The sequence below is a fragment of the Delphinus delphis genome, chromosome 6, assembly GCF_949987515.2.
Source record: "Delphinus delphis chromosome 6, mDelDel1.2, whole genome shotgun sequence".
NCBI lineage: Eukaryota > Metazoa > Chordata > Mammalia > Artiodactyla > Delphinidae > Delphinus > Delphinus delphis.
Genome location: NC_082688.1, coordinates 78165340 through 78189304, shown reverse-complemented (window position 1 = coordinate 78189304; position 23965 = coordinate 78165340).

The window sequence follows — 23965 nt, the reverse complement described above, 5'->3', positions numbered from 1 at the left end:
AGGTATCTATTAGTAGTCTCATAAAACAAAGTCTGAACTGTTTTGTTTTTCTCAGGATTAGGATTTATGTTTTATTAGAGCTCAAGTTTCCTCATATATCATTGGCATTTTAAATTGTGTTACTCTATTTAGCAAAATATGTTCTGGGTATGGAAATGAGACAAATAGTACCAAATAGTACCATGGGATCGTTTCCTTCTCAATTTATTGTATTTGCTCTTTTTCTCCCTCTTTCTTTGTCTTCCTTCTTCCCTCCCTCTCTACCTCCCTCCCTCTCTATCTCTCCTTCTTTCTTTCTTTCTCTCTCTCTCCTTCCTTCCTTCCTTCCTTCCTTCCTTCCTTCCTTCTTGCTTTCTTTCTTTCCTTCCTTCTTTCTTTCTATATCTATGCACTGTAATTTCATTTATTCTAAAATCTGTTCATCTATTATATATTAGTTCAGTGATGCAGTCAACCTACATTTTCTGTTGGAAATCAATTGGAAAACTGTTCTGCAGTTTTAAATCATTAGTGTTCCACAGGAAAAAAACAGCATTGTTAGGTGCAACAGTGACAGTCTAAGGACAAAGTCAAACTGGGCATTGCTGAAGAGGGAACCATGCAAGGACTTTAAGAATATCTCTATTCTACTGTTTCAAGTAAAAGCCCATTTTTGCCCCTAGGTTTATAGTTTATAAAGTTTCATAATTGTTCATCTAGTCCCAGGGTCTGTGAAGATGGAGAAGGGTGGGATCTAGTTCAGAGTTTGGTGTGAGAAATTTCACTCATCAGGGAAGTTTATTTCCCATTGAGACTGTGTGGAAAGAGGATAGAGTGCAAGGGTGGGGAGTTTAAAATTTTCTGAAAAGTTAATGCTTTACTTGAGTTATAAATAGTCGAAGGTCTAGAAGGATTTCCTATGTTCCTATAAAAAGGAAAAAGTAAAGGAACAGTATGAAGAAAAGCATAAAAGAAAAACACCTCTCAGATCATAAGAGGTGATTTTGGGGAATTCTGTGATGATGGCATACAGATATATACAGATATGAAAATGGCAAGGCATGTGACTTAGGGAAAGATTTAGTTTTTATTATTATTATTTTTATTATCATTTTAATTTTGTGAAGACATTAGAAATCCCTGGAGGATTTTAAGCTGGAAGAGAGGAATGAATTTGGAGCTATCATCCTCATTCATAAATGATCAATAAGCCTTGAATGAAAGATTAAATGAATAAATGGTATTTTTAATGCTCTTATATAGTCACAATTCTCCTGTTTCTCCTAGGAACACTGGTATATTGTTATTAAATAGGACATATATATTGGATAAACTTGCCACATATACAATATACAATATTCTGTATAAAGTCAAGCAGTCTAATTGCTATTACTAACGCAACCTGTTTAATATAACTGGCGTTATAAAGGTAATGAAGGTACAGAGGGAAACATTCAGTGTCTGTTAGATTAGATTTTTTTTCCTGGTTATTTAAAGTTGAGAAGTGAAAATTCTGTTCCTTCCATGTACATATAGTTATACTAATCCTTGAAGAACTAATTTGACATGCTGTTCTTGCTCTGTGAAATATAGACATTTATTTTCTTTATTTTCACTGACTCATAGATTTCATGGTCACTTGCAATACAACTGTAAAGTATCAGAGAAACTTCCGGAAGCTTTTCTAATGAGGTTAGTGCAGATCTTAACAGCTGTTTTAAATTCAGTGTTCCACCCTAGTATTATTTTTTTAATTTAGTATGGGCAAAGAGATGCCTTATCTAATTATAAATTGATAATAGATTTTCTGTCACTGAGTCACATTTCAGAGGACTCAGTTAGTTTTAGTAAACCTATTATTACTTTGCAGTTATTAGGTAGGGTGTGTTGCTTTTGTTATTTGTTATTTTGTTATTTGTCTTTTACTTTAATAAGAAGATTGTACTACCATTTAAAACACTTTGAATGACTACATATAAGTACATTCCAGACCCTAAAGCAATGAGGTCCATTATTGTACCAAAAAGATGGAATTATTTACAACCTACCAAGCTCATTACTCTATTCCATGCTTTTAATGAGTTCAGAGCATGGAAATGTTGCAGATATTTGCTATATGATATCAAAGAGATTTTAACAATAAATTTAATAATTAAAAGTTTCAAAATTGAAAAAAAACAGATGCAAGAAGGAGGCACCTTAAAATCTTTATCAGTATAAAGTTTGAGTAGAGCAATGGGTTTCTTTTTACTTCTCACTCTACTGTTGTTTTCAACTATTTAAATAAGAATATATTAATTTTATAATTCAAAAAAGGATTAAACTATACATGTTAGTCAAAATTAAAATATATATGGTGTTAAAGCTAGTTTAAATAGATTTATTTGCCACATGCATATGTTACACGAAGTATTCTGTGCAAAGTCAATAGGTCTAGTTGCCATTCCTTACTCAACCTACTTAATATAACTAGTATTATAAATGTAATGGAGGTACGGGAAAAAACATTTAATGTGCTCTTTCATTGTTTTTTTCTTCCCAGTTATTTAGAGTTGTGAAAAATGAAAATTCTGGGGTTTTCATGCCCCATATAATGTAGAATTGGCACTTAAAATTTTCTGATTGCTTTTTGATTGAACATGAAACCTAATTATGTCTACAATTTAGATGCTAACAATGAAAGATCAATAATTCAATTCTGACTTTTTATGATAGTAGATGACACACATTTAAGCTCTTAACTTGTCCCAAGCTCAAGCTGCAGAAAGGATTTCTGTAACACACAATGTACAACGATAGGAATTGGGGAATTGTTCTAAGTTTAAAAAAAAAGTTGCAGGTTGTATTATAGGCTAAAATTAAAATGATGTCAAATCACATTTTTCCCATCTTATTTTGTATACTAGTATTACAGTTTTGGTTAAAAAAGAAAAAGAAAAAGAAAAAAATGTGGGGAGAAAAGGATGTAGGGAATAAAATACTTGTGCAGGGCTGGATCATCAGTTTGCAACCTGGGCTGTCACAGGAAGCCCTGTACATAGGAGAGCTCTGCTGTTGGTTTAATGCTCTGTTATTACCGTCTTGAAATCCTTGATATTTGGACAAGAATGCCCACATTTGCATTTTTTACTTGGCCTCACAAATTATGGAGCCAGCCCTGCACTTAGGTTCAGAATTTCATTTTCTCTCTAGCAATGGGAGATCCTTGGGTGTATGGGTGGGCACCCTTATAAATAGCCTGCCATACCTCTCACTCTAATACATAAAAACTTTTACTTGGATTAATGGGTTGTAAGTGGGCAAACAATATTATGATGTTTTCTCATGATATTAAGCAAGATAACTTCTTGAGATATCATGGGCTCTCTGCAGAGAGGAAGGGAGAATTATGAAGTTTATATATAAGTCTTGTGTTAAAAATTATTTTTAAAATAATTGATTCACCTGAAGATCCTTCATCTAAATTCTCTGTTAGAAATTATGTCTGCCTGATAGTTTAAACAATTGTTTGCATCACAAATTCATTAAGGAGCAATTTGGATACCAAACAATGACTAGTTGAAATTGTGTCTATAATTCATACACCTGGAGAATATATTATTCCGCTGCTTAATCATTTAAGTGTGATTAAATCAAGGAAAACTATATGATGGGAACCAAATGTATTCATAATTTCAATACATTTATAGTTTCAAGATGGGTGCAAGATAATCTCCCTTGATTGCAAATTTGATTTGTTTAGTGGAAAAAATATTTGAAATATATATATATATATATATATATATATATATATATATATATATATATAATGTCTTGACAATAATTTTTACCATATTGTGGATTGTGGGACCAAGATTGTTAATTTCTACAATTTGCATGTATTTTCAGTATAATATTGGAGTAAAACATGCATATAAAAATGTTAGGGCTCTCATTGATTAATTAGGTCAATCATTTATTATTTTAAATTTATTCAAAAAATAATATCTGAGATCATACTCTGTGACAGTTCTCCTTGTAGGCACAAGAGATACAAAGATCCTCTAAAGGATTAATTAATTAATTAATTAATATGTTTTGGAAGTTTAAAATTGTATTAGACTATATAAGTGATGGTTCAACCAGAACACTAAAGATTTATAAATAATCAAAGATGTATTATAGGGATTTAACTTTACTCAACAGTGGGATCTGGTTATAAGGGCTTAGACTGTGTTTCTAAGTCTGTTACTGAGAAGGCTGTCAGGAACAGAAATCGTATGCAAATAGGGGAAGCAAGCACAAACTGGAAACTGCAAGGCTATTCTGGAAAGTGTAAGGACAAATTGGAAACTTTGATGTAATGTCCCCTCTTTCAAGCCTCCAACACTGGTGACCAGACTGTCCTACAAGAGAGGCTGATTACTAACACTTGGCCCAGAAGTCAAAGAAACTTAAGCTGAAGATGTGGTAGGAGTTGCAGGAGCTGTGGACCCAGCTACTTTCCTGTGCAAACAAGCAGAGGTGCAGATAGGTGACAATGACCTGTAATAGTGCCTTTTGCTCTGTGTTTACCTTCCATGTGTAAAAAGATGAGTGCAGCTTCACTCATGCTTCCAAATCTTGAGCAAAATAAGTCTTGTAGACTATGTTAATCCAAAAGAAAGGGGATTCTTTGCAGTTAGTTGCAGCTTAGCTATGTTGACACAATGGAATACACCAGATAGACATTTTATTATAAAATTTTATTGTGATGATAAGTCAGATATGGCATCAGCTCTCATGGAATTTTACATTATTGGGCACCTTTCTCAAAGAAAGACACACTTAGGGGCTCCCCTGGTGGAGCAGTGGTTAAGAATCCGCCTGCCAGTGCAGATGACACGGGTTCGATGCCTGATGGGGAAGATCCCACATGCCGCGGAGCACCTAAGCCCATGCACCACAACTACTGAGCCTGCTCTCTAGAGCCCGCAAGCCACAACTACTGAGCCCGCGTGCCACAACTACTGAAGCCCACGTGCCTAGAGCCCGTGTTCCGCAACAAGAGAGGCCACCGCAATGAGAAACCCGCACACCACAATGAAGAGTAACCCCCGCTCGCCACAACTAGAGAGAGCCCATGAGCAGCAACGAAGACCCAATGCAGCCAAAAAAAAAAAAAAAAAAAAAGACACTTAACTCTTCAAGAAGGCAATAACTCTGAGAGTGTGCTACTGATCTAACTGGTCTCTCCTGTAACTACGTAATGTCTTTAATGGCAGACTGGCCATACCTCACGCTCTTCAAGTCTCAGCAACTTGAATCTTCTGGATAAATTCTAAAGGAAAATATTTAGTAGATCCTATTTTTTCATCTATAGTATTACAGTTCCTCTATTCTGTTGATGTTCACCTTTGAATGGCTTTCCACTTGTATAATTCACTTCATAAACTGTTTTTTTCTCATTTTCTGAAAGATTCCTATTTCTAGCTTTTTACCATTGCTGTAAATATTCTAAACAAAATTATCTTTATTTTCTTTGCCAGTAAAATTTGAGAAGAAATGAGAAACAAATATATGTTTCAAATCAACCATAGATATCAGAATTTTTAAATATGTTTGTGTTGTTTGTAAACATATTTTTCCTCCAATGAAAGGTTAATCTCCACTTGTTAACATGGCAGATTTCTAATTTTTCCAATAGTTGGTTTTCAGGGATGAAAACAGAATCTATATAGTGCTATAGGATAACATGTAAATGTCTATATATGTTTATATGCACATAGGTGTGTCGTATGTTGGGTTGGCCAAAACGTCTGTTCGTTTTTTTTCCTTAAGACGTCTCTAGTAGCCCTAAGTTGTCTTTAATTTCATTCAAAACAATTCTATTGGATTGTATGTAACAGCTGTCATATCAGCGTGCATTTAAAAAAAGACATCAAAATTGGTGAAATTTTGTGTAGCCATTTTCATATTGAAGATAGAAGAAAAAAAGCAACATTTTCACCATATTATGCTTTATTACTTCAAGAAAGGTAAAAACACAACCGAAATGCAAAAAAAGGGTTTGTGCAGTGTATGGAGAAGGTGCTGTGACCGATCGAATGTGTCAAAAGTGTTTTGCGAAGTTTCGTGATGGAGATTTCTCGCTGGACGATGCTCCACGGTCGGGTAGACCAATTGATAGCGATCAAATTGAGACATTAATTGAGAACAATAAATGTTATACTGCATGGGAGATAGCCAACATACTCAAACTATCCAAATTAAGCATTGAAAATCATTTGCAACAGCTTGGTTATGTGAATCACTTTGATGTTTGGGTTCCACATAAGTTAAGTGACAAAAACCTTCTTGACTGTATTTCCATATGCGATTCTCTACTTAAATGTAATGAAAATGTTCCATTTTTCAAGCAAATTGTGACGGGCAATGAGAAGTGGACACTGTACAGTAATGTGGAGTGGAAGAGATCATGGGGCAAGCGAAATGCACCACCGCCAACCACACCAAAGGCCGGTCTTCATCCAAAGAAGGTGATGTTTTGTATATGGTGGGATTGGAAGGAGGTCCTCTATTATGAGCTCCTTCCGGAAAACCAAAGGATTAATTCCAACAAGTACTGCTCCCAATTAGACCAACTGAAAGCGGCCCTCGACAAAAAGCGTCCAGAATTAGTCAACAAAAAACTCATAATCTGACATCAGGATAACGCAAGATTGCATGTTTTTTGATGACCAGGCAAAAACTGTTACAGCCTTGCTGGGAAGTTTTGATTCATCCGCCGTATTCACCAGACATTGCACCATCCGATTTCCATTGATTTCGGTCTTTACAAAATTTTCCTAATGGAAAATTTTTTCAATTCCCTGGAAGACTGTAAAAGGCACCTGGAACAGTTCTTTGCTCAAAAAGATAAAACATTTTAGGAAGATGGAATTATGAAGTTGCCTGAAAAATGGCAGATGGTAGTGAAACAAAAGGGTGAATATGTTGTTCAATAAAATTCTTCATGAAAATGAAAAATGTGTCTTTTATTTTTACTTAACAGAAGGCACTTTTTGACCAACCCAATATTTTGTGAGTGGTGTAAGATAGGGGGTCTAGTTTTATTTTTCTACATGTGACTATCCAGTTTTTTCAGCAGCATGAGAAAATTCAAGTCTAGGGACATTGTATAAAATACCTAACCAGCACGAATCAAAACTGTCAAGGTCATGAAAAAAAGAAAAAGAAAAATTTCCACAAACTAGAGAAGACTAAGGAGACATGACAACTAATTACAATACAATGTCTTGTATGGAATCCGGTAAGTGGGAAAGGACATTAGTGTAAAACCTGGTGAAATCCGAATAGTCTTGAGTTTAGTTAATAATAATGTATAATTTTTTGGTTTTGACAAAGTTACCATAATAATGTAAAATGCTAACACTAGGGAAACTAGTTGAGGAATACAAAGGATCTCTCTGCATTATCATTGTAAGTTTTCTATAAATCTAAAATCATTCCAAAATAAAAGTGTATTAACAATGCATTTAAAGGGCAGCACCTAAAAATTCCTGAAACAGAAAAAGAGACATTCGGCAAACACTAAAATAAATCAAGTGTGGACTTCAATTAATAATAATGAATCAATACTATATCATTAATTGTAGCTAATGTATCATACTAATATAAGATGCTAACAATAGGGAACTTGAGTGGGATATATATGAGAACTCTCTATACTACCTTTGCAATTTTTTTGTAAATCTATTTCTATTCTAAAAAGATAATGTTTTTCAAAAGTATGTATAATCAAGGTTATTAATAAAATTAAAATATTTTACTGCTAAAATGTATATATATAAACTTTCAGTGCATGTATAAGTGAAATTCAATTTCAAAATAGATGCTTTCTTTTTATTTTAAAATTGTACCAAATCAAGTAAATAAAATTAAATAGAATAATTAGGAAATCTAATTATTTAAAGATAATCCTTTGAATTTCTTTTAATTATTTAAAATAAAATCTTTCCTTTTTAAAAATCCAAATATGTCTGAAATACTAAAATAATGTATACCTGACCTATATGTTAAATTCTGAGTAACTATATTAGAAGTAGACTGTTATTATAATTCTTTCATTAAACAAATACTATTGAGTATTACAGGGTGAAACTTACCTGAAGAGGCTCTAGAGATACATTGTGAACAAGACAAAGTCCCTGCCTTCATATTGCTACTTTCTTATATAGTACCATTTCATCTAAATCAGAAACATGAAACGCTAAGACAAAAGACTATTGAGAGTTAAATATTAGTGAGCTCATTGAATTATAGAATATAACTCTCAGTTGTCAATTTAAGATTTATTAACTAAAATGAATGCAGGGAGAAATGAATAACAGATAAATGTAAAAAATAAACCCAGTTTTGTTTTTTTTTGTTGTCATCTGTATGTTTGTTTGTTTTGAGGGAGGTATAGTCATCAATACTATTCAATCTCCAAGCATAGTGGTACAACAATCACTGATTTTGAATCCACATTTGAGTCTGTTTCTCTACTAGAAATAGATTAGTTTTGTCAGCTGAGGATTTAAGAGTTTCACCTCACTATCTGAATGTGTTGAAAAAAGCATAACATGTAATATATTCTTATTTGGAGAACTATATTTTCCAAATTTCCCTCACAGAAATATATTAGGTTTTACACTCTGTTAATTAATGGGTGTGAAGAGTGGATGCTGTTGTATTAAAGAGCTTGAATCTTGTCTATTCTTTTTACACACCATGCAGACAAAGCACCCTAAATCTAGGTATGTCCACCCTTAAAATAGTCATAACAATAATATGTCCCTCATAGTTAAATAAGATGGAATAACTGAGGGAATGCACACAAAATTCTTATCATAATGTCTGGCACTCTATAAATTTCCACATAAGACCTTTTGAGTCTTGACCTTCACCTCAAATCATTAATAGTAACAATTCTTTAGTTAGTCGTTATTTGTATTGACTTACTAATGGAACATATTTTTTCCTATAAGGAACTAGCTGAAAGGTAATAATAATATAACTGCTATTGTTGGAAGCCTAATCTGTAATATTGAATAACACAAGCAAAGTTCTGTTAAGGAATAAAAGAGACTATCTTACTTAATTCATTAGTTTTGCATATCAGATCTCTGAGCACCTGAAGACTGCCAATTGGATTTGCTAATATATATGTAAATTGTATCTAGGCATAAAATCTGCTGGGTTTTTTTTGTTGCTGGTGGTGATGGGGATGATTAATGTAACATGATTTATTTGATTCAAAAAATATATATTTTCTTCCAGAAGATTAGATCAATTTTAGGAAAACTATTGAATTTTCTATGAGCATGCAGTGCTATCATTATTTTTGCATATCCTGTATCCATACTGTATATCTCTTCCAAAGTTATATTAATCTTTACACCCCTATGAAACACATAGACAGGAATAAAACATTTTTTTCTGTTTTGTGTTATTTTATTTTATTTTTGGTTTGTAAAAGAGAAAAAAGAAATAACAATTTTTCATTGGAGAATAATTTTTTGTTTTGTTTTATTTTATGTATTTATTTTAATTTTATATTGGAGTATAGTCGATTTACAATATTGTGTTAATTTCAAGTGTATAGAAAAATAATTCAGTTTTACATATATATATATATATATATCTCTATTCTTTTTCAGATTCTTTTTCCATATAGGTTATTACAGAGTATTGAGTAGAGTTCCCTGTGCTATATAGTAGGTCCTTACTGATTTTATATATATATATATATATATATATATATATATATATATATATATATATATATATATATATATATACAGTCAATGCACACATTTATACATTGAGTTAATCCCTAATGGGAGCAAAGTATATTTACCCAAGTATTTACCTAGACAGAACTACAGTTCCATAAAAATTAAAATAGTTATTTATTTATAAAACCCATAATTTACATGTGTATTAAGTTTTGCTATGCTTATTGCCCCCAAACATACAGTGTTTCAAAGACTTTTTCTTTCTCATCTAAAAATATTTTGTGGATTAGCTTTGAAATAAAATTGAAACACATTTTAATTGTCATTATTGCCCATTGTACTAATAACAGTTAAATTGATGTAGTTTTTTCAATTACATGTAATAGAGTAAATATATTTCTCTCTGAAATGGCATATATTTATTTCCAAGTATAATTTCGAGGAGAAAATCCCCTTAGAATCCAGAGATGAAATTGTTAATATTATTTATTATATCCTTAGGGTCATATATACATAGGGCAGAAGAGAACTAATTATGACAGACAAAGGCTTTTCCCTCTAGACCTGACAGTATAATGAAGCATCTGATATCTTTCCACAAGTATCCAGCCCTAGAGATTCTGTATGAACTGTTTTTGTTATAAGATTTGAAGGAATGACTGACTGTTTTAGACACGGAGGAGAAGAAACTTGGGACTAAATTTTGTGTACTTTAAAGTCCACTTTAGCTGATAAGGTAGCAGAAGTCTGATGGGATGCAAAAGTTTTGCTATATATAGGTAGGAAAAAACTGAAGTTGTAATAGGACATGAAATCAGGTACATAATTAAAAGTGAGCAGGGGAAAAAACCACTACTTTAAAGAAAAAAACAATTTAGCCTATAACATGTAGGATAAATCAAGAGAATTTGGATTCCTGCAGTATACAGCCAATTAATCTCAATATATCCAATTAAGATTTTAGCTTCTTATCTTGAAGCAATGAAGTATTACATACATTTTGATAGAAAAACTAGAATCAAGCCCCAGCATCCAAAATTAAAATACAAGAACTACTTTTTATGCCTCAGTTTCTCATCTACAAAATGAGAATAAAAGTATTATCTATTTACATTTTTGTTTGAATTTAAATAAAATACCAAATGCAGTGTATTGTAATGTAATATAATTTCTTGCACATAAGTTCAATGAATGCTATTATTATGTATAGTTATTACCTTTGTGTAATTAAGCTCTGATGTATTTCTGCAAATGCTGCTAAATAAATGCTTTTTAATTGAGTGTAAATAGATCTCCCCATTGGTATTACTCTCTTTTACATCCTTCCATTAAAATTGGCATATATTAGAATTATTAATTTTTAGAAAGCTATGTAAACAGGGAAATAATAGATTTACAATGCATGTATTAATGCGTAAAATTTTTTGTTCTCCTAAACCTATGATCTAATTAAAGTTTTCATATTTAGATTTACTAGATGTTTAATTTAATTTGTTGATTTATTTTAAGATTTTCTTTCTCCTGTAGCAGTATATATGCCTACATAACATCATGACTCCATGTCACCAAATGATGGTTAACAGCTGAACTTCTCCATCAGGTATAAGTCAGTCATAAAAACTAAGGTTGGAACTAAAGATTAATTTCACACAATATCAACCATAACTCCTCAAAGTCTGTGTGTACCTCTGAATGACAGAAGAAAATGTGAAACCACATAAGAAAGGCACTAGTAGAAAGAAAATAAGCAAGGTATTATCAATACTTCTTTTTACTTGCATCCACCTCACCACACATATTGCCAATACAAACACATGCTTAGTTTTAAAATAGGATTTTTTAAAAATTAATTAATTTATTTATCTTTTGGCTGTGTTACTGCACGTGGGCTTTCTCTAGTTGCAGTGAGCGGGGCCTACTCTTCGTTGTGGTGTGGCTTCTCATTGTGGTGGCTTCTCTTGTTGCGGAGCATGGGCTCTAGGTGCTCGGGCTTCAGTAGTTTTGGCACGCGGGCTCAGTAGTTGTGGCTGACGGGATCTAGAGCGCAGGCTCAGTAGCTGTAATACAGGAGCTTAGCTGCTCCACGACATGTGGGATCTTCCCGGACCAGAGCTCGAACCCATGTCCCCTGCGTTGGCAGGTGGATTCTTAACCACAGCACCACTAGGGAAGTCCTAAAATAGGATCTTTATAATAATAAGTAGACAAATATATTTTTCAAGTAGGTGAAATTTCAGTAAATAAATAAATGTAATATATTATGCTGACAGGCTGACAGTAGGGGCTTCTCCATTCCTTGAAATGATAACCTTAAAAAAAAAAAGGAAAAGAAAAATCACCTGGTATTTGCTATTGCCTGAGGCTGAGGAGAGCTGTGCCACCTATTTCAAGGTATTTAACCATTTCTGACGATGCCAGGTTTTAATTTTCTATGTAGAAAAATGCAAAAAAATTATATGTAAGATATCTTTAATAGTGTATACTTGATATGGCACTGAAACCAAAGATGTGTAACCCCAAAGTTGCAACTTAAACAGAAGTTAAATTTACACTGAAAATACAAGGCCTAATAATTGTATTTTTAGAACTCTGGCTCAAGTACAACTCAATAAACATATACTAAAAAATACTGCATGTGTTATTTTAGAAGCTAGAAATAAAGATATGAATAAGATATGTCCTCAGTTCTCAAGAATCTAGTGGAAGAGACTGGCATTTAGATAAATAAAATACATGGTACACATTCTGGACAGAGTAGCACCTAGAAGGAGTTGGTCCATTCTGATCAAAGCTGTCATCACAGAAGAGATGAAGATAAAATGGGGTTTGAATGTATGAAAAGGTTGGAGTGGCCATTTGATTTACTGTTCAAAGTAAGGCTTTTTTAAAAATATAAGAAACACTAAAATAATTACAATTATTTTAATTTTCAAAGCTTTATTTACATACCAATGAATTGATTCTATTAGGAAAAATAATCATTTTCAAAAACTATTTCCAACATAAAAATTGGTTGTAAAATAAAACAAATATTAGTAACTTAGTAATATTACTTTTCTGAATATTAAAAATCACATAAATAGAATGAATATTCTTCATATATAATCATGCATTTGTTTTCAGCTTCTTAGTCATATCTGTTTCTAAAATCATCTCAGAATTGTGCATTGACATTATCAGAAAAAAAATTTACTTTCCTTTCTCTATATATATAGTCTTCTAATTTTAGTGTTTCCATAGCCTTATCCACAATGTTTTTCAAAGTTTCTTTGTATGGTTAATACATTTAAAATTATTGATAGTTTCAATTAGCTTTTTTTTGTGGAACATTATCATTTTGAGAAAATACTTTCTCTCTTTTTCTGTCAAATTTTCAGGTACTGATAGATTCAGAACAAATTCTACTATATGGAGGAATTCTCAATTCCAATTTTTGTATTGAAGTGTATAAATATTTTAGCCTAAATAATTAAACAGTTACTGAGTTTTGCCTCTATGTTGAACATTTCTCTGTTTTTAAAATCTTTAAATTTTTTTATTGAAGTGTAATTGATTTGCAATGTTGTGTTAGGTTCAGGTTACAGCAAAGTGATTCAGGTGTGCAAATATATGTATACATATGTCTTATTTTTTCAGAATCTTTTCTATTATAGGTTATTACAAGATACTGAATATAGGTCCTTGTGCTATACAGTAGGTCCTTGTTGGTTATCTGTTTTATATGTAGCAGTGTGTTTATGTCAATCCCATACTCCTAATTTATCCCTTTCCTCCTTTCCCCTTTGATAACCATAAGTTTGTTTTCTATGTCTGTGAGCATTTCTCTTGATGATACATATTTGTTGTAAGTCAAAACTCATCACATAAGTTATATGTATTTATAATTATTTTAGTTGTATACCAAAATTAGATGTTACAAAGTCATAGGTTCTCTCAATTTCATTCCATTTCAATACAGAATTTATATTTTCAACTAAAAATAGAAACTTCATTAAAACACTCTTCCCAAGTTCAATTTTATGTGTTAAAATTAAATGTTTTCTGTATCTGAACTCTCATATTTTACTTGTTTTCAGTTTCCAATTTGCTATTATAGGGATACATTTTAATGATCTCCTATTTGCCAGCTTTGTTTACAATAATGGTAATTTACTAAAAGCTTCTAAGTCTGAAAAATTTTTTACCATCTATCCATTCAATACTTTGAGAAATTTGCAATTGATTGTGAACAAGATTCACCAAAAATATAGAGAGCACAATTACATCAAAAGTTGAATACTCTTTTACGTAACGTTGCTGGATTTAGGAGGGAAAAAAGACAGTTAATTTCAAATTTTACTCTAATTATGACCTATGCAATATTTGATTCATTTGTAATAAACTAACATTTATTTGATTTTTTATATGAAATTGAAACTTAACTGTGCATCCCGTATATTTTTCATCCACCCTAATCGCAGGACACTGATTTATACAGTAATCCTTTAGAGGCTCAGACATTTTTCAAATCCATTTGAAGACAAATAGAAAAAAGAGATAGTACATATTGCTGTGTGATTTGTTTCTTAAAATACTTTTAATATCAGCTTAACCATAGAAATTTTGTACAGCCATCCCACATTTTATTGCACTTCACTTTATTGCACTTCCCAGATACTGTGTCTTTTATAAATTGAAGGCTGTGGCAATGCTGTTTCGAGCAAGTCTTATCAGTGCTATTTATTTTCAACAGCATTTGCTCACTTCCTCTCTCTCTGTCATGTTTTGGTAATTCTTACAGGATTTCAAAAGTTTTTATTATTATTATATTCACTATGGTGATCTGTGATCAGTGATCTTTGATGTTACTATTGTAATTAATGTGGGGTGTCATGAACCACGCCCATGTAAAATAGTGAAGTTAATAAATGTTGTGTGTGTTCTGACTGCTCCACCGATCGGCTGTCCCCCAATCTCTCTCCCTCTCTAGGGCCTCTCATTCCCCGAGACACAACAGTATTGAAATTAGGCCAATTAATAACCCCACAGGTATCTCTGAGTGCACAAGTTAAAGGAAGTGTTGCACATTTCTCACTTTAAATCAAAAGCTAGAAATGATTAAGCTTAGTAAGGAAGGCATGTCCAAAGCTGAGAGAGGCCACAAGCTATGCCTCTTGCCCCACAGTTAGCCAAGTTGTGAATGCAAATGAAAAGTTCTTGAAGAAAATTTAAAGTACTAATTCAGTGAACACAGGAATGATAAGAAAGCAAAACAGCCTTATGGCTGATGTGGAGAACGTTTCAGGGGTCTGGATAGAAGATTAAACCAAACACAACATTCCCTTAAGCCAAAGCCTAGTCCAGAGCAATTAACTCCCTTCAATTCTGTGAAGGCTGAGAGAGGTGAGGACGCTGCAGAAGAAATGTTTGAAGCTAGCAGAGACTGGTTCATGAGGTTTAAGGGAAGAAGCCGTCTCCAGAACATAAAAGTGCAAGGTGAAGCAGCAAGTACTGATGTAGAAGCTACAGCAAGTTATCCAGAACATCTAACTAAGATAGTTAATGAAGGTGGCTACACTAAACAACAGATTTTCAAAGTAGATAAAGCAGCCTTCTATTGGAAGAAGATGGCATCTAGGACTTTCATAGCTAGAAAGAAGAAGACAATGCCTGGCTTCAAAGCTTCAAAGGACAGGCTGACTCTCATTAGGGGCTAATGTAGCCGGTGACTTTAAGTTGAAGCCAGTGCTCCCTTACTATCCTAGGGCCCTTAAGAATGATGCTGAATCTACTCTGCCTGTGCTCTATAAGTGGAACAACAAACCCTGATGATAGCACATCTGTTTACAACATGGCTTACTAAATATTTTAAGCCCACTGTTGAGACCTACTGTTCAGAAGAAAAAATTCCTTTCAAAAGGTGACTGCTCACTGTCAGTGTACCTGGTCACTAAAAAGCTCTGATGGAGATGTACAACGAAAGTAACGTTCTTTTCATTCCTTCCAACACAACATCCATTCTGCAGTCCATGGATCAAAGAGTAATTCTGACTTTCAAGTCCCATTATTTAAGAAATAGATAAGGCTATGGCTGCCATGGATAGTGATTTCGCTGATGGATCTGGGTAAAGTCAGTTGAAAACATTCTGGAAAGGATTTATCGTTTTAGATGCCATTAAGAATATTTGTGATTCATGGATGACTTTGAGGGGTCCAAGACTTCAGTGGAGGAAGTAACTGTAGATGTGGTGGAAATAGCAAGAGAACTAGAATCGGAAGTGAAGCCTAAACACGTGACTGAATTGCTGCAATCTAACGAAAAAAAAACTTTAAGGAAGGAGAAGTTGCTCCTTATGAAGGAGCAAAGAGAGTGGTTTCTTGCGATGCAATCTATTCCTGGTGAAGATGCTGTAAAGATTGTTGAAATTACAACAAAGGACTTATAATATTACATAAACTTAGTTGATAAAGCATCAGCAGGGTTTGAGAAGATGGACTCCAATTTGAAAGTAATTCTACCCTGGGTAAAACGCTATCAAACAGCACAGCACGCTACAGAGAAATTGTGAAAGGAAGAGCTAGCTGCTGTGACAAACTGCATTGTCATCTTATGTTAAGAAATGGCCACGACCACCCAGCCTTCAACCACCACCATCCTGATCAGACAGCAGCCGTCAACATGACCCTCTACCAGTAAAAAGCTGATGATGTATTGAAGGCTCAGATGATGGTTAGCATTTTTAAGGAATAAAGTATATTTTAATTAAGGTTTCTGCATTTTTTTAGACATAACTCTATTGTACATTTAATAGGCTACAGTATGGTGTAAGCAAGGTTTTCTAGGCACTGGGAAAAACATTGTGTAACTCGCTTTATTGAGATTTTTAATTTATTGCAGTGTTCTGGAACTGAACCACAATATCTCTGAGGTATGCCTTTATGTAAGGTTCAAATTTCAGCATACCTTAATCAATTTTTATTGATATATAAACATACTCATTTATTTATGTATTATCTATGGCTGTATTCACTCTACAACAGCAGAGCTGAGTGTTGTCACTGAGACCAAATGGTCTTCAAAGCTCTCTACAGGAAAAGTCAGCTGACCTTGCTTTTTTAAGTGTGTGTATATGTGAAATTTGACAACTACAGTTTCTATTTCATATAGTGGAATATTTCTTCTTGTTTTGATTCATTCATGCTTCTTAATTATGATCTTTATTTACCACAACATTGATTTCTACTAAGTCTTATATATATATTAGTACTGCAAATTACTTTCTCTTCATATTAAACATTTAATTGAATTTGAACTAGCCATTAAAATAGACATATCTTTGACTGAAAGGAAAAAATAAACCTGCAAACCCTCCAGTTATATCCATGTTTTGAATTTTTAAAAAATAATGAAATTAACTGATACTCTTTGTAAGTTTCTAATTATGATGACATAAAAGTAGAGTCATTAGATTTTTTGTGAAGTTCTGCTTTCAATGGAACTGGAACACAAAAAGGGGCAAAACTTCTTAGTATGTTTATTATGATCAACCATGAAATAAAAAATGAGTATAATCAGTTTAAAACTCTCATTTTTTGAAAAGTCCTATCTGAGAGAGTGATATAGTAATGCACCACTGGATGTATATATGTTTGTCATCAGTTCAGCTACTTTGTCAAATAAAAAGAAATCCAGATAAGCTGAGACTTCATACAGAAAGCCTAGTGAATAGGATGACCGGTCCTGTCTCAGGAACTGCAAGTGTCTAAAAATCAAACTGAAAAATGCTTTTTTCATAGATCAGGGATAAGGGAAATTGAGCAAAGAAGAGAGAGTAAGCCAAATGCATAATCAGCATGATTTGACAGGAAATGTGTCTTGCTATGGTCAGTGGGTTCTGGGGATAAGCTCATAAAAGGGCGCTCTCCTTACTTGAGCACCTGCTCAGGCTTGGGGGTGACCTAAAGTTCAGGGACCTGGGGACATGAGAGAAATCTGACTTAACTTTGGTCAATTGTGAATACCTGGTCAATATGAAAATTGATTAATCTCTTTTTAAATAAATGCTAATAGTTCATGAACAGATTTGTGATTTATGCTTTTCATCATGACAAGATACACTGCACCAGTGGTTGATGATGAATTTTGACACACATTTTGTGAAAATTATGTATTCATCATCAGTTTCCTTTTTTTAAGATTATAGATTATTTTAATTTAAAAAAAATATTTAATGTATATATAATTCTTTTTAAATCAAAGTATAGTTTATTATATATATATATATATTCTTTTTCATATTCTTTTCCCTTACAAGTTATTAAAAATATTGATTATAATTCCCTGTACTATACAATAGGTCCTTGTTGGTTATCTATTTTATATATAATAGTGTGTATATGTTAATCTGAAACTCCTAATTTCTCCACCCCTCTAAACTTTCCCCTTTGGTAACCATAAGTTTGTTTTCTATGTCTGTGGGTCTATTTCTATTTTGTAAATGAGTTCATTTGTATCATTCTTTTTTTTATATTCCACATATAAGTGATATCATAGGACATCTGTCTTTGTCTGGCTTAACTTAATATGATAATCTCTAGGTCCATCCATGTTGCTACAAATGGCATTATTTCATTCTTTTTATGGCTGAGTAATATTCTATTGTATAAATATACCACATCTTTATCCATTCATCTGTCAATGGACATTTAGGTTGCTTCTAGATCATCAGTTTTCTTTAGAAGTAGATATTAATTGGAAAGGAAAAAACTTAAAACCATTCATACATAGTCAGCATAATTAGTTATGTAGAAAGGCTAAAAGAAAGTACTTACACACTATGCATTAAGCTTTACTTTTTATAAAGAAGTCTCAAAGGTTATCCTTTAGCCAAAGACCAACTCTAGATATTTAGGCTCTAGATCCGTGGTAAAAAAATGAAGCTGTAAGGCAAGTACTTATGTAATTCTAAGTGTCATGTATACATATTCACTGTAGAACTCAATATTGCAAAGATACTAATTCTCTCCAATTTGATCTATTGATTCAGGCATTCCCAGTCAAAAGCTAGAAATTATTTTTATAGATATTGACAAGCTAATTCAAAATTATATGAAAAAGCAAAGTACTAACAAGAATAGGCAAGAGGTTCTGAATATAAAGCATATATATTGATTTCAAGATTATCTTAATGTTACAGTAATCAATACTATGGTATTGGCAAAGGATGAAAATATTAATAAAATAGAATTAAAAGCTCAAAAATAGATCTACACAAATATACACAACTGATTTTTGACAATGGTTCAAGTTCAGTTCCATGAAGAAAGGATTGTCTTTTCAATAAATTTTTGGGAAAAGCTGGATGTCCATATGCAAAAGATATGAACCTCAACATATGCCTCATAATTTATATGAAATTTGTGTATAAATTTATTTTTGAGATATAAATCCAAGGTTTAGCATTCTCTACAAATGTATATTGTGTGGTCAACCTGGCCTTGAGATTTTAAAACAAGTTTTTGAAGTAGAAACTAGAAGACATAGGATAAAAGGACATATAAATAAAAAATTGAATACACTAATAACAAAATTACCTCTCTTTTAAAGCTGCCCTTTTGAAAAAATAGAGCAATAAGTGTATGGTAATAATGTTAATACATTCATAAGTAACAGAGAAGCTGTTTTTGTTCCTTTTTTAAGCAGCATGCTTGCATATCAATGAAGAAATTTGGACTTTATATTTGCATTAGTACCAAATATTTCCCTATAAGATCTCTGACATTTTGGCTTTAGTATATTAGTAAGAGAAAAGTTTGAAAAGGAGAAACACTTTAGGTATATTAATTACAGGATTCATTTAGAAAACATTTGTATAAAAAAACACGTGATTTATTTTTTAAATTTAATGTGTTTATTCTCCACTTAAAAACAATACACAAACTAGGGCTATGCCATGTATATTTTGGAGTTCAATGACTCGTTAACAATGAACTCAAATTATAATCAGCCAGTAGATGTGAACTGGGAACCTACTATGTGTCATCAGCTTGCAAAGCTTGTATGGGATGAAAAAAACGAATAAATGACTTCTAACATTGTACAGTGAGCTTCACTACAATCTGAAATATAGGTTTACATAGAGGTAAAGGTAACGTGTAGGGTTTTTTTTTTTAACATCTTTATTGGAGTAAAATTGCTTTACAATGTTCTGATAGTTTCTGCAGTATAACAAAGTGAATCAGCTATATGTATACATATATCCCCATATTCCCTCATCTTGCATCTCCTTCCAACCCTCCCTATCCCACCCCTCTAAGTCTTCACAAAGCACTGAGCTGATCTCCCTGTGCTATGCAGCAGCTTCCAAATCGCTATCTGTTTTACATTTGGCACTGTACATATGTCCATGCCACTCTCTCACTTTGTCCCAGCTTATCCTTCCCCCTCCCTGTGTCCTCAAGTCCATTCTATATGCCTGTATCTTTATTCCTGTCCTGACCCTGGGTTCATCAGAACTTTTTTTTTTTTTTAGACTCAATCTATATGTGTTAGCATATGGTATTGTTTTTCATTATCTGACTTACTTCAGTCTGTATGACAGACTCAAGGTCCATCCACCTCACTACAAATAACTCAGTATCATTTCTTTTCAAGGCTGAGTAATATTCCATTGTATATATGTGCCACATCTTCTTTATCCATTCATCTGTTGATGGACACTTAGGCTGCTTCCCTGTCCTGGCTATTGTAAATAGAGCTGCAATGAACATTGGGGTACATGACTCTTTGAATTATGGTTTTCTCAGGGTATATGCCGAGTAGTGGGATTGCTGGGTCATATGGTATTTCTATTTTTAGTTTTTTAAGGAACCTCCATACTGTTCTCCATAGTGGCTGTATCAGTCTACATTCCCACCAACAGTACAAGAGGATTCCCTTTTCTCCATACTCACTCCAACACTTATTGTTTATAGATTTTTTGATAATGGCCATTCTGACGGGTATGAGGGGATACCTCATTGTAGTTTTGATTTGCATTTCTCTAATGATTAATGATGTTGAGCATCCTTTCATGTGTTTGTTAGCAATCTGTATATCTTCTCTGGAGAAATGTCTATTTAGATCTTCTGCCCATTTTTGGATTGGGTTGTCTGTTTTTTTGATATTGAGTGGCATGAGCTGCCTGTATATATTGAAGATTAATCCTTTGTCAGTTGCTTTGTTTGCAAATATATTCCCCTATTCTGAGGGTTCTCTTTTTGTCTTGTTTATGGTTTCCTTTGCTGTGCAAAAGTTTTAGGTTTCATTAGGTCCCATTTGTTTATTTTTGTTTTTATTTCCATTTCTCTAGGAGATGGGCCAAAAAGGATCTTGCTGTGATGTATGTCATAAAGTGTTCTGCCTATGTTTTCCTCTTAGAGTTTTATAATGTCTGGACTTACATTTAGGTCTTTAATCCATTTTGAGTTTATTTTTGTGTATGGTGTTAGGGAGTGTTCTAATTTCATTCTTTTACATGTAACTGTCCAGTTTACCCAGCATCACTTATTGAAGAGGCTGTCTTTTCACCCTTGTATATTCTTGCCTTGTTTATCAAAGATAAGGTGACCATAGGTGTGTGGGTTTATCTCTGGGTTTCTATCCTGTTCCACTGAGGTATATTTCTGTTTTTGTGCCAGTACCATACTGTCTTGATTACTGTAGCTTTGTAGTATAGTCTGAAGTCAGGGAGCCTGATTCCTCCAGCTCCATTTTTCTTTCTCAAGATTGTTTGGCTATTCGGGGTCTTTTGTGTTTCCATACAAATTGCGAAATTTTTTGTTCTAGTTCTGTGAAAAATGCCATTGGTACTTTGATAGGGATTGCATTGAATCTGTAGATTGCGCTGGATAGTACAGTCATTTTCATATGTTGATTATTCCAATCCAAGAACATGGTATATCTCTCCCTCTGTTGGTATCATCTTTAATTTCTTTCATCAGTGTCTTATACTTTTCTGCATACAGGCCTTTTGTCTCCTTAGGTAGGTTTATCCCTAGTTATTTTATTAATTTTTTAGGCAATGGTGAATGGGAGTGTTTCCTTAATTTCTCTTTCAGATTTTTCATAATTAGTGTATAGGAATGCAAGAGATTTCTGTGCATTAATTTTGTATCCTGCTATGTTACCAAATCCATTGATTAGCTCTAGTAGATTTCTGGTAGCATCTTTAGGATTCTCTATGTATAGTATCATGTCATCTGCAAACAGTGACAGTTTTACTTCTTCTTTTCTGATTTGAATTCATTTTATTTCTTTTTTATCTCTGATTGCCATGGCTAAAACTTCCAAATCTATGTTGAGTAGGCAGCCTTGTCTTGTTCCTGATATTAGTGGAAATGGTTTCATTTTTTCACCATTGAGAACGATGTTGGCTGTGGGTTTGTCATATATGACCTTTATTATGTTGGGGTAAGTTCCCTCTATGCCTACTTTCTGGAGGGTGTTTATCATAAATGGGTGTTGAATTTTGTTGAAACCTTTTTCTGCATCTATTGAGATGATCATATGGTTTTTCTCCTTCAATTTGTTAATGAGGTGTATCACATTGATTGATTTGCTTCTATTGCAGAATCCTTGCATTCCTGGGATAAACGCCACTTGATTATGGTGTATGATCCTTTTAATGTGCTGTTGGATTCTGCTTGCTAGTATTTTGTTGAGGATTTTTGCATCTATGTTCATCAGTGATATTGGTCTGTAGTTTTCTTATTTTGTGATATCCTTGTCTGGTTTTGGTGTCAGGGTGATGGTGGCCTCGTAGAATGAGTTTGGGAGTGTTCCTCCCTCTGCTATATTTTGGAAGAGTTTGAGAAGGATATGTGTTAGCTCTTCTCTAAATGTTTGATGAAATACACCTGTGAAGCCATATTGTCCTGGGCTTTTGTTTGTTGGGAGATTTTTAATCACAGTTTCAATTTCAGTGCTTGTGATTGGTTTGTTGATATTTTCTGTTTCTTCCTGCTTCAGTCTTGGAAGGTTATTCTTTTCTAAGAATTTGTCCATTTCTTCAGAGTTGTACATTTTATTAGCATATATTGCCTCTAGTAATCTTTCATGATCCTTTGTATTTCTGCAGTGTCAGTTGTTACTTCTCCTTTTTCATTTCTAATCCTCTTGATTTGAGTGTTCTCCCTTCTTTTCTTGATGTCTCTGACTAATGGTTTATCAATTTTGTTTATCTTCTCAAAGAACCAGATTTTAGTTTTGTTTATCTTTGCAATCGTTTCTTTCACTTCTTTTCATTTATTTCTGATGTGATCTTTATGATTTCTTTCCTTCTGCTAACGTTGGTTTTTTGTTGTTGTTGTTGTTCTTCTTCTTAATCTAGTTGCTTTAGGTGTAATGTTAGGTTGTTTATTTGAGATTTTTCTTGTTTCTTGAGGTAGGATTGTATTGCTATGAAATTTCCTCTCAGAACTGCTTTTGATCAATCCCGTAGGTTTTTTTGTTTTGTTTTGTTTTTGTTTTTGTTTTTGTTTTTGCAGTACATGGGCCTCTCACCTCTGCGGCCTCTCCCACCGTGGAGTACAGGCTCCAGACACACAGGCCCAGTGGCCATGGCCCACGGGCCCAGCCACTCCGCGGCATGTGGGACCCTCCCAGACCGGGGCACGAACCCGCGCCCCCTGCATCGGCAGGCGGACCCTCAACCACTGCGCCACCAGGGAAGCCCCTCCTATAGGTTTTCAGTCATTGTTTATTCATTGTCCTTTGTTTCTAGGTAGTTTTTTATTTCCCCTTTGATTTCTCCAGTGATCTCTTGGTTATTTAGTAGTGTATTGTTTAGTCTTCATGTGTTTGTATATTTTACAGTTTTTTTTCCTGTGATTCATATCTAGTCTCATAGCATTGTGGTTGGAAAAGATACTTGATATGGTTTCAATTTTCTTAAATTTACCAAGGCTTGATTTGTGACCCAAGATATGATCTGTCCTGGAAAGTGTACCATGAGCTCATGAGAAGAAAGTGTATTCTGTTGTTTTTGGATGGAATAGCCTATAAATATCAATTAAGTCCATCTTTTCTAATGTGTCATTTAAAGCTTGTGTTTCCTTATTTATTTTCATTTTGGATGATCTGTCCATTGGTGAAAGTGGGGTGTTAAAATCCCCTAGTATTGTGTTACTGTTGGTTTCCCCTTTTATGGCTGTTAGCATTTGCCTTATGATTTGAGGCGCTCCTATGTTGGATGCATAAATATTTACAATTTTTATATCTTCTCTTG